At 17.5% G+C, this 15,000-nt stretch overlaps 1 protein-coding gene and 1 long non-coding RNA gene across 2 annotated transcripts in view; one reads left to right on the top strand and one right to left on the bottom strand.

Annotated features, from left to right (window-relative positions):
• LOC143027777 (uncharacterized) overlaps positions 1 to 14,808 on the bottom strand; it is a 38,939-nt gene extending 24,131 nt beyond the window's left edge. The window contains exon 1 of the long non-coding RNA XR_012966648.1: positions 14,700 to 14,808. This is a non-coding gene — a long non-coding RNA (uncharacterized LOC143027777). The remainder of the gene's footprint in view (positions 1 to 14,699) is intronic.
• LOC143027776 (uncharacterized) overlaps positions 1 to 15,000 on the top strand; it is a 189,668-nt gene that overhangs the window by 1,370 nt on the left and 173,298 nt on the right. The gene's annotated exons all lie outside the window — the stretch shown is intronic.

Genomic DNA, 15,000 nt, shown 5'->3' on the forward strand with positions numbered 1-15,000 from the left:
TATGTATTATATATCATTTACTATATATCATATATCTTATATTATATATTATATATTATATATTATATATTATATATTACATATTATATATCATATATTATGTATTATATATTTTATATTATATATCAAATATTAAATGTTATATATTATATATTATATATTACATATTATGTATTAAATAATACATATCATATATTGTATATTATATATTATATATTGTATATTATATAATATAAATATATATCATATGTTATATATTATATATTCTATATTATACATTATATACAGTATTATGTAATCTAAATTATGTATTATATATTACATATTGTATATTGTACACTATATATTACATATTATGTTATACATTATATTTTATATCTTATATATTATCTATTATATATTTTGTATTATATATTATATATTACATAATATATATAATATATTATATATTATGTATTATATATTATATATCATGTATAATGTATTATATATTATATTTTATATATTATATATTATGTATTATATATCATACATTACATATCATATATTATATATTACATATTATATAATATATATTGTATATCATATATTATATATTTTATATTATATGTCATATATTATATATTATATATTATTTACTATATGTTATATATTATATATTATACATTATATGTTATATATTATATATTATATGTTATATATTATATATTATATATTATATATTATATATTATATATTATATATTACATATTATATATTATATATTATATATTATGTATCATACATTATGTAATGTATATTATATTTACATATTATATATTACATATTATATATTATATATTATATTTCATATATTATATATCATATATTATATATTATATATTATATCTCATATATTGAATATTATATCTTATATATTATATATCATATATTATATATTATATATCTTATATTATATTTTATATATCATATATTATGAATTATATATTATATATCATACATTGTATATTATATATTATATATTATGTATTATATGTTATATATCATATATTATATCTTATCTATTATATATTATGCATTCTACATCATATATAATATATTATATAATATAAATTATATACCATGTATTATATATTTTATATTCTATATTATATATTATATATCATATATTATATATAATGTATTATATATTATATATTATATATATACTATATATTATATATTATATAATATATATTATATATTATATATTACATATCATTTATTATATATTATATATTATATGTTATATATCATACATTGTATAATATATATCTTATATTAAATATTATAGATTATATATTATAAATTATATATTATATATTATATTATATTATATATTATATATCATATATCATATATTATATATTATATATTACATATTATGTATTATACATTAATCATTATACATTATGCATTATACATTATATATTATATGTTATACATTATATATTATATATTATATGTTATATGTTATATATTATATATCATATATTATATATCAATATTGAATATCATACATATATATTATATAATATATATACATTATATATCATACACTATATATTATATATTAGATATTATATATTATATGTTATATATTATACATTATAAAATATATATTATATATTATATATCATATATTATATATCACATATTTTATATTATATATTATACATTATACACTATATATTATATATTATATATTACATACTATATATTATATTTTTTATATTACATATTATATATTTTATATCATATATATCATATACTATATTTATATATCATATATTATGTATTGTATATTATGTTATATATTACATATTACATGTTATATATTATATATTGTATATTATGTATTGTATATTATATAGTATTTATTACATATTACATATTATATATGATACATTATGTAATATATATTATATTTACATATTATATATTACATATTATACAATATATATTATATTTCATATATTATATATCATATATTATATATTATATATTACATCTCATATATTAAATATTATATCTTATATATTATATATTATATATTATATATTATATATCTTGTATTATATATCATATATCATATATTATGAATTATATATTACATATCATATATTGTACATTATATATTATATATTATATATTATGTATTATATGTTATATATCATATATTATATCTTATCTATTATATATTATGCATTCTACATCATATATAATATATTATATAATATAAATTATATACCATGTATTATATGTTTTATATTATATATTATATATCATATATTATATATTATGTATTATATACTATATATTATATATTATATATTATACATAATATAATATTATATATATATCATATATTATATATCATTTATCATATATTATATATTATGTTATATATCATACATTGTACAATATATATTTTATTTTATATATTATATATTATAAATTGTATATTATATATTATATATTATATATTATATATTCTTTATTATATAGAATATATTATATATTATATATTATTTATCATATATTATATATCATATATTATATATCATATGTTATATGTTATACATTATATATTATATATTATATGTTATATGTTATACATTATATATCATATATTATATATCATATATTACATATTGTGTAGTATATATTATATATTATAAACAATATATCATATAGTATATATCATATATTATATATTATACATTATTAATCATATACTATATAATATATATTATATATTATAAATCATATATTATATATTATATAATATATATTATAGATCATACATTATATATTATATATTATATGTAGTATATTATAGATTATATATTATATATTATATACTATATATCATATATCATATATTATATCATATATCATGTATTATATATTAAATATTATATGTTATATATCAAATATCATATATCATATATTAGATATTATATATTATACCTTATATATTATATACCATATATTATATATTATATATCATATATTATATATATATTATATATTATATATTATATGTTATATATTAAATATCATATATCATATATTATATATAATATATTAATTATCATATATTATGTATTATATATTATACATGATATATTATATATTATATATTATATATTGTATAACATAGATTATTTGATATATAACATAAAGTATATAACAAATATATATATATTATATTATATATGATATATAATATAATATATAATATAAAATATAAAATATATAATATATAATATATAATATATAACATATATATAATATACATTATATAATATATAATATATATTATAATATATAGTATATATTATAATATATATATGTATATATATAATATATAATATACAACATATTATATATGATATATAGTATATAATATGAAGCATACATAATATAATATATAGAATATACATTCATACATACATATACCAAGGCTTTTTTCCCCCTTCCAAGGGAGGTAGCCAAAAAGGGAAAGGCATAAAAACACTCCCACCCATTTCATCCCTAAATACACTCCACACCCCTCCCACCCTTCCTCTCATCTGAGCACCTCCTGGATGACGGGTCATCCCTGCACCCTGCCCACCGCCCTGGGTCAGAAGCAGTGTCGCAGGACACAGCACATCCACAGCAAGGCCGCTTCATTTAATCGGCGACCCCCCCTCTCCGTCCCCCCTTGCATATAAGGAGAGGACGGGGAGAAATCCCTTCGGGCTGCGTCAAAACTCACTCACACACACTACCCCACCCCCCACCCCCCGCCCATTTCTCCCCATGCAGTCACAACATCATCCATATACAACCATTCTCCACTCACCTCTGTCTTCCGTCCTCTCCCTTCCTTCCTCAACAGACATTCCCCTCTTCCCCAAAGCCCCCTTCACCCCATCCATCCACCTCATCCTAGGACGTCCCCTCATGTTCACTCCCTCCACATCTGCCTTCCATACCTCTTTTACTAGTCTTTCTTCACTCATTCTTTCCATGTGTCCAAACCATCCTAATATTCTTTCATCAACCCTCTCTCCCAAATCCTTTTTCACCCCTGTTCTCCTCCTCACCTCCTCTTTTCTCACTCTATCTAGCCTAGTAACCCCCACCATACTTCTCAGACACCTCATCTCAAACACATTCAAACTCCTTCTCTCTTCTTCTCTTATGTTCCACGTTTCTGCCCCATACAGTGCTGTTGGCACAATCACTCCTTCATACAGTCTCCTCTTCGCATCCATTCCCAAATGTCTATTTCTCATTACACTCTTTAAACCACCAAGGCATTTACTCGCTTCTCTCAATCTACATTCTACCTCCACCTTCACTCCACCTTTTCCTGCTACACTTGCACCCAAGTATCTAAAACTATCCACTTCCTCCAGTCGCTCTCCCTTAATGTTCACTTCCAGTCTACTGCCACTTTCACCCCTTGTACATCTCATCACCTTACTTTTACCCACATTTATCTTTAGCTTTCTTCTATCACATACTCTCCCAAACTCTGCCACCAGCTTCCTCAATCCCTCCTCTGACCCTGCCACAAGCGCAGTGTCGTCCGCAAACAACAGCTGGCTCACCTCCCACTTTTCTCCATTTTCTTTAACCATCTCCAATCCCTGACTCACTACCCTAGCATTCACCTCTCGCACCACCCCATCCATGTATAAGTTGAACAGCCAGGGCGACATAACGCATCCTTGACGAAGTCCCACCTTTACTTCAAACCACTCACTCTCTCCATTTCCAATCCTAACACATGCTCTACTACTCACATAAAAACTCTTGACAGCTCCCAAAAGCTTTCCTCCTATCCCATAAATCTGCATAACCTCCCACAGTGCCTTTCTGTCTACCCTATCATAAGCCTTTTCCAGATCCATAAAAGCCCAAAAAACATCCTTCCCCTTTCCTATAGCTTTCTCACATATCTGTCTTACCACAAAGATCTGATCTACACAACCTCTACCCGTCCTAAATCCACACTGTTCCTCACCAATTACTCCTTCTGTTCCTCTCCTAATCCTCTCAATTAAGATTCTCCCATAAGCCTTCCCTACTACACTCAACAGGCTAATCCCTCTGAAATTACTACATTCACACTTGTCCCCTTTTCCCTTGTAAAGAGGAACTATACAGGCACTACTCCAGTCCTCCGGTACTCTACCCTCTCTCCAGCAAACATTAAATAATCTCACCAACCAGTCCACCATCACTGAACCTCCCTTTTTCAGACATTCTGCATGACATCCATCCAGACCAGGTGCCTTACCTGCTTTCATCATCTTTACAACTGCCTTCACCTCATCCTTCCCTATTTCTCCTCCATTCTCCTCACTCATCACTCTCATTTTCTTCGTATTTCCCACTGCAGCTATCTTTCCTTCCCTATCCTCCTTCACATTCAGCAACTCCCTAAAATATTCTGCCCATCTTCCCCTCACTGCCATCTCTTCCATTATCAACTCTCCATCTGTACCTTTTAACTTTTCTTCCCTACTTGATTCGCCTCCTCTTCCTCTCTTAATTTCTTTCCAAAACATCTTTTCATTACTTTCAAAATTTTCTGTCATACTCCTACCCCATTTCACATCTGCTCTCCTCTTTGCCTCCTTTACCTTTTGCTTTACTTCTCTTTTCTTTTCTTTGTACGTCTCATATGACTCCCCTGTCCTCTTTTGTAACCAATCTGTGAATGCTCGCTTCTTCTCTTCTACAACCTTCTTTGTTTCCTCATCCCACCATTCACTACCCTTTCTTCTATTTCCCCCTGTCCTTCTTGTTCCACACACCATCCTTGCACACTTTAAGACTCCCTCCTTGAACCATCCCCATTCCTCCTCCACACCCATCTCTGCTCTATCCTTTACTCCCTCCCACTCCTCCTTCAGCTTCTTTTCGTACTCCTTCTCCTTTTCCTTTTCATTCAAGGAGTTCACTCTAAGAACCTCCCTACCTTTTGTCCCTTTCCTCCTTCTCCATCTATCCTCCACTCTCAACTTACCTTCCACCAAAAAATGATCTGATATTCCCCCACCCTCTCCCCTTAGCACATGTACATCCTTAACTCTTCCTATCATAATCCTATTTACCACTACATAATCCATTAGAGCTCTATCTACCACCCTTCCCTCCACCACCCTCTCCCATGTGTACTTATGCTTGACTTTCTTCCGAAACACTGTATTTGCTATCATCAACTCTCTTTCTAGACACATTTCCACCATCAACTCTCCTCTACGATTCTTTCCTGGAACTCCACACCTCCCAACCACTCCATCGATTGGACCATTTCCCACTCTAGCATTAAGGTCTCCCAGTACTATTACATTGACATTTCTTCCTAAACCATCTATGCACTCATTTAAATCTATCCAAAAGGCCTCCCTTTCTTCCATGCTCTTCTCACTGCCCGGCCCATATGCACTTACAAAGACCCACATCTCCTTTCCCAGTTTCACCTTCATCCACATTATCCTTGAGGAAACCTCCTTCCACTCCTTCCACTCCACTATAACATATAATATATAATAAATAATATGTAATATATAATATTGATAAATAATATATAATATATAATATATAATATATAATATATAATATATAATATATAATATATAATATATAATATATAACATATAATATCTAATATATAATATATAATATATAGTATATAATATATAAAATGATATATATAATATATAATATTTAATATATAAATATATAATATATAATATATAATATATAATATATAATATGTAATATATAATATATAATACATGATATATAATATATGATATATACTATACAATATGCAATATGTAATATCTAGTATATAATATGTGAATTATGATATATAGTATATAATATATAGTATATAAAACATAATATAATATATAATATATAATACATAATATATAATGTACAATATATACTTTATAATATATGATATATAACATATAATATATAATATATAATATCTAATATATGATATGTAATATATAATATATAATATATATTGCAAAATATATAATATACAAAGCATAATATATATTTATATGATATATAATATATAATATATAATATGTAATATATAATATATAATATATAATATATAATATAAGATATATAACATATAATATATAATACATAGTATATAATACATAATATATAGTTTATAATATATGATATATAATATATATAATATATATGGAATATTTTATGATATATGATATATAATATGTAATATATAATACATAATACATAATAGATAATACATAATATATATTATATAATATATGATATATATAATACAATATATAAAATACAATATATAATATATAATATATAATGTATAATATACAATACATAATATATGATATATAATATATTATATAATATATGATATATGATATTTAATATATAATATGTAATATATAATATATAATATTTAATATATATATATAATATATGATATATAATATATAATATATGGTATATAATATATAATGTATAATGTATGATATCTAATATATGATATATGATATTTGATATATAACATATAATATTTAATATATAATACATGATATATGATATATGATATATGATATATAATATATGATATATAATATATAGTATATAATATATAATATATAATCTATAATATACTATATATAATATATAATATATAATATATAACATATAATCTATAATATATATTATACAATATAAGATATATGATTTATTATATATAATATATTTCACATAGTATATGATTAATAATGAATAATATATATTATATAATATATGATATATAATAATAATATATTGTTTATGATATATAATATATAAAACACAATATGAAATATATGATATATAATATATGATATATAATATATAACATATAATATATAATATATAATATATAATGTTATAACATATAATATATGATATATAATATATAAAATATAATAAATAAATATAAAATATAATATATAATATGTAATATATAATATATAAAATATGATATATAATATTTAATTTATAATATATAATATATAATATAAAATATATATATTATACAATGTATGATATATAAAATATAATATATAATATATAAAAAATGATATGTAATATATGATATATAATATATATATCATATAATATATAAAATATAGTATATAATATATAATATTTAATACATAATATATAATATATAATATATAATATATAATATATAATACATAATATATAATATATAATATATAGTATATAATACATGGTATATAATACATATTATATAATATATTATATATGATGTAGAATGCATAATATATAATAGATAATATATAATATATGATATATAAGATATAATACATGATATATAATATACAATCTATAATATACAATATAAGATATATAATATATAATTCATAATATATGATATATGATATATAATATAAGATATATAAAATATAATATATAATATAAAAGATATAATACTTAATATATGAGATATAATATATAAAATATAAAATATGATATATAATATATTAAATACAATATATAATGTATAATGTGTAATATATAACATATAATATATAATATGTAATATATAATATGTAAATATAATATATATTACATAATGTATGATATATAATATCTCATTTATGAAATATAATATGTAATATGTAATGTATAATGTATAATATACAATATATAATATATAATATATAAAATATAATGTATAATGTATAATATATAATCTATAACATATAATAAATAATATATAATATATAATATATGATATATAATACATGATATATAATATATGACATACAATATATAATATATAATATATATGTAATATATAATATATAATATGTAATATATAATATATAATATATGATATATAATATATGATACATAATATATAATATATAATAAACAGCATAATATGTAATATATGATATATCATACAAAATATATAATACATACTATATAACATATAAAATATAATATATAACATATAATATGTAAAATATACTATACAATACACAATATGTATATATAATACATAACCTAACATCCATAAAACGGGGAATAATGTATAATATATAATATATAATATATAACATTATATATATTATATGTTATATAATATATAATATACTATATATAATATATAATATATAGTATGTAATATGTATTATTTGATACATAATATCTAATATATAATATATAATATATAACATTTATTATTTGATATATAATATAGAATATATAATGCATAATATATATGATATTTAATATATAATATATAATATAAGGTATATTATATATAGTAAATGATATATAATACATAATATATAATATATAATACATAATATATGATATATTATATATGATATATAATATATAGTATATAATATAGAATACATAATTTATAATATGTAATATATAATATATAATATACAATATATGATATACGATATATAGTATATAGTATATAATATACAATATATGATATACGATATATAGTATATAGTATATGATATATAATATTTAGTGTATGATATATAATATATAATACATAATATATAATATATAATACATAATATATGATATATAATATATAATATAAAATATATAATATATAATATATAAAATACGAAATATAATTTGAAATATATATGTAATATATAACATATAATATATAATATATATTATTTAATATATAATATATAATACATAATATATAATTTATGATATATAATATACAATGTATAATATATAACAATACAATATATAATATCTAATATATAACATATAATATATAATATATAATACATGATATATAATATATAATGTATAATATATGATATATGAAATATAATATATAAAATATATCATATAATATATAATATATATTATATAATATATATTATATAATATATAATATATAATATATAGTATATAATACATAATATATGAAATATGATATATAATATATGATATATAATACAAAATATTAAACATATGATATATAAAATATAATATATAATATATGATATATGATATATAGTATATAATATATAGTATATAATAAATAATATATGATGAATAATAGATATTCTGTGATATATAATATATAATATATAATATATAATATATAATAGAAAATACATAATATATATTATATAATATATATTATATAATATACAATATATAAAATATAATATATGATATATAATACATAACATATAATATATAATGTATAATATATAATATATAATGTATAATATATAATATGTATAATATAATATATAATATAAAATAGATGCTATATATCATATATTATATTATATATAAGAATTAATATATGATATATAATATTTGATATATAATATATAATATATTATATATACTATATGATATTTAATGTATAATTTATAATATATGATATATGATATATATAAAATGATATGTAATGTTTGATATATAATATATGATGTATAAAAAATAATATATAATATGCAATATTGAATATATGATATATAACATATAATATATAATACGTAATATGCAATATATAATATTAATATATAATATATATAATATATAATTTATAATATATAATATATAACACATAATAATATATAATATATAATATATAATATATAACATATAATATATAGTATATAGTATCTAATATATATAATATAATATATAATATATAATATATAATATATAATATATAATATATAATATGTAATATATAATATATAATATATAATACATAATATGTAATATATGATATATAATATACTATATACAATATGTAATATCTAGTATATAATATGTGACATATGATATATAGTATATGATATATAGTATATAATACATAATATATAATATATCATATATAATACATAGTATATAATGTAGAATATATATTTTATATTATATGATATATAACATATAATATATAATATATAATATATGATATGTAATATATGATATATAAATATATATTGCATAATATATAATATACAAAACATAATATATATTTATATGATATATAATATAATATATAATATATAATATATAATATATAAATATAATATATAATATAATATATAAGATATATAACATATAATATATAATATATAATATATAGTTTATAATATATGATATATAGTGTATAATATATATGAAATATTTTATGATATATGAAATATAATATGTAATATATAATATATAATACATAATAGATGATACATAATATATATTATATAATATATGATATATAATATATAATATATATAATACAATATATAATACATAATATATAATGTATAATATATAATACATAATATATGATATATAATATATCATATATAATATATGATATATGATATTTGATATATGATATATAATATATAATATATAATATATTAATATATAATATATAATATATAATATATAATATATAATATTTAATATATAGTATTTAATATATATATATATAATATATAATATATGATATATAATATATGGTATATAATATATAATGAATAATATATAATATCTAATATATGATATATGATATTTGATATATAACACATAATATTTAATATATAATATGATATATGATATGTGATATATGATATATATTATATGATATATAATATATAGTATATAATATTATAATATATAATCTATAATATACTATATATAATATATAATATATATATAAATGTATAATCTATAATATATATTATCTTATATATAATATATGATTTATAATATATAATATATATTATATAGTATATGGGTAATTATGTATAATATATAATATATAATATATGATATATAATATTTGATATATTGTTTATAAAATAATAATATAAATATAATAAAATATAATAAATAATATAATAAAATAATATAAAATATAAATATATAAATAAATAATATATAAATATATAAAATATAATATATATAATATATAATATAAATATAATATATAATATATAATATATAAGATAATATATAATATATAATAATATTTATATATAATAAAATAATATAATATATAAAAAATATATATTATACAATGTATGATATAAAACATATAACATATAATATATAAAAAATGATATGTAATATATAATATATAATATATATTATGTAATATATGATATATAATATAATATAATAATATAATAATACATATATAATATATAATATATAATATATAATATATATAATATATCATACATGGTATATAATATATAATACATAATAGATAATATATATAATATATAACATATAATACATAATATGCAATATATATAATATATAATATAATATATGATATATAATATAATAATTCATAATATATGATATATAATATATAATATAAGATATATAAGATATAATATATAATATATAATATATAATATATAAGATATATTTAATATATGAGATACAATATATAATATATAATATTTGATATATAATATATGAAATATAATATATAATGTATAATGTGTAATATATAATATATAATATATAATATGTAATATATAATATGTAAATATAATATATATTACATAATGTATGATATATAATATATAATATATAAAATATAATATGTAATATGTAATATAAAATATATAATATACAATATATAATATATAATATATAATATATAACATATTATGTATAATATATATATATAACATATACTAAATAATATATAATATATAATATTTGATATATAATACATAATATATAAATATATGACATACAATATATGATATATAATATATAATATGTAATATATAATATATAATATGTAATATATAATATATAATATATAAAATATAATATATAATATATGATATCTAATATAAAATATATGATATATAACATATAATATGTAATATATATTATGTAATATATAATATATAATACAAAATATTTAATAGATAATATATAACATATAAAATATAATGTATAACATCTAATATGTAATATATATTATACAATATACAATATGTAATATATAATGCATAATTTAGAATACATAATACGGGGTATAATGTATAATATGGAATATATAATATATAACATTATATGTATTTTATATGTTATATAGTATATAATATACAATATATAATATATATTATATAATATGTAATATGTATTATTTAATACATAATATGTAATATATAATATATAATATATAACATTTATTATTTGATATATAATATAGAATTTATAATACATAATATATGATATTTAATATATAATATATAATATAAGATATACTATATATAGTAAATGATATATAATACATAATATATAATATATAATACATAATATATGATATATTATATATGCTATGTAATATATAGTATATAATATATATAATAAATAATTTATAATATGTAATATATAATATATAATATGTAATACATAATATGTAATATATAATATTTGATATATTAACATATAGTATATAATATATGATATATAATAAATAGTATATAATATGTGATATACAATATATAATATATTATATATAACATGTAATATGTAATATTTACTATATAATATGCAAAACATAATATATAAAATATGATATATAACATGTAATATATAATGTATAATACAATTTACAATACATAATATATGATATATAATATATAGTATATGATATATATGATATAATACGTAATATAAAAAATATAATATAAAATATGTTATATATAATATATAATGTATAGTGTATAATTTATAATATATAATATAAAATATGTGATGATATATGATATATAATATATAATATATATTTTATAATGTATAATATATAATATATAATATATAATACATAATATATAGTGTATGAAATATAAAGTATATATATTATATAATATATATGTATGATATTCAATATTGAGTATGTCGTATATAATATTTTCTCTACAATATATATTACATAATGTGTGATATATAACATAGAATATGGGGTACAATATATATAATAGACATAAGTATATATTATATGATAAGGAACACAGAGTGTGTAATTGGGATGGCTGGGGTTTCCATAGAAATCTATCAATAATGTTCCTGATGACTCCGTCTGAAATTGAGTAGAATAGAATATGTAAACAAAATAGTAATTGGAATGTGGTTCATTCTGGTTAAAAGTAGCATTTGTTATATAGTATATGGTGAATAATTTTAATTGAAATAAGATCATCTAAATTCAAGTTGACAAATATTTTTTTCATGTATACTTTGGAGGCATTAGATTATTTTATTATATCTATATACTGAAATATATTGCTGCAAATATATTCACAGACCAAAATTGCTCAGAATGTACATTAGATCTTATCAAGGTTTTAGTGATATAAACCTAAAATTCACTATATATATAGTTCAGCGTGTGTTTGTTCCTTTACTCTATTCTATTCTTTATCATTGTTACTTTTGCCCTTAGTTCTGCTCTTCTCCTATTTCTCTTCTTCATTTTTCTTCTTTTCCACAGTTTTTCGTTTCATTTCATATTTGCTTTCCTTTTTTTTATACCTCACAACGCTATGAATCTCACTTACCTCAACAAGCCAACAAGAAACACGAAACATGCAGAATCCAGCTTCATCACACTAGCGCAAGTAAACCACCTGACTTTGTCAGTTCTTTGTTGTATATCGTTAGGTCGCGGACAGGTACTGAGTCCTGTGAAGAGGAAGGGGCCACGTGTGAGAGGAGGTGAAGTTGGTGTCCGGACTTGGTGATCCTTGCCATGGGTCAAGTTGTTTCAAGTGTTACCTAAATTAGTTAGTGGAGCTTCGCGGCGCCAACCAGCCTAAGGACCCATACAACATTTCTTTGTTATTCCCAGCGCCTGAGAGA

The sequence above is a fragment of the Oratosquilla oratoria genome, chromosome 8 (genome assembly GCF_046742065.1).
Source record: "Oratosquilla oratoria isolate Oo_2021 chromosome 8, ASM4674206v1, whole genome shotgun sequence".
Lineage (NCBI taxonomy): Eukaryota > Metazoa > Arthropoda > Malacostraca > Stomatopoda > Squillidae > Oratosquilla > Oratosquilla oratoria.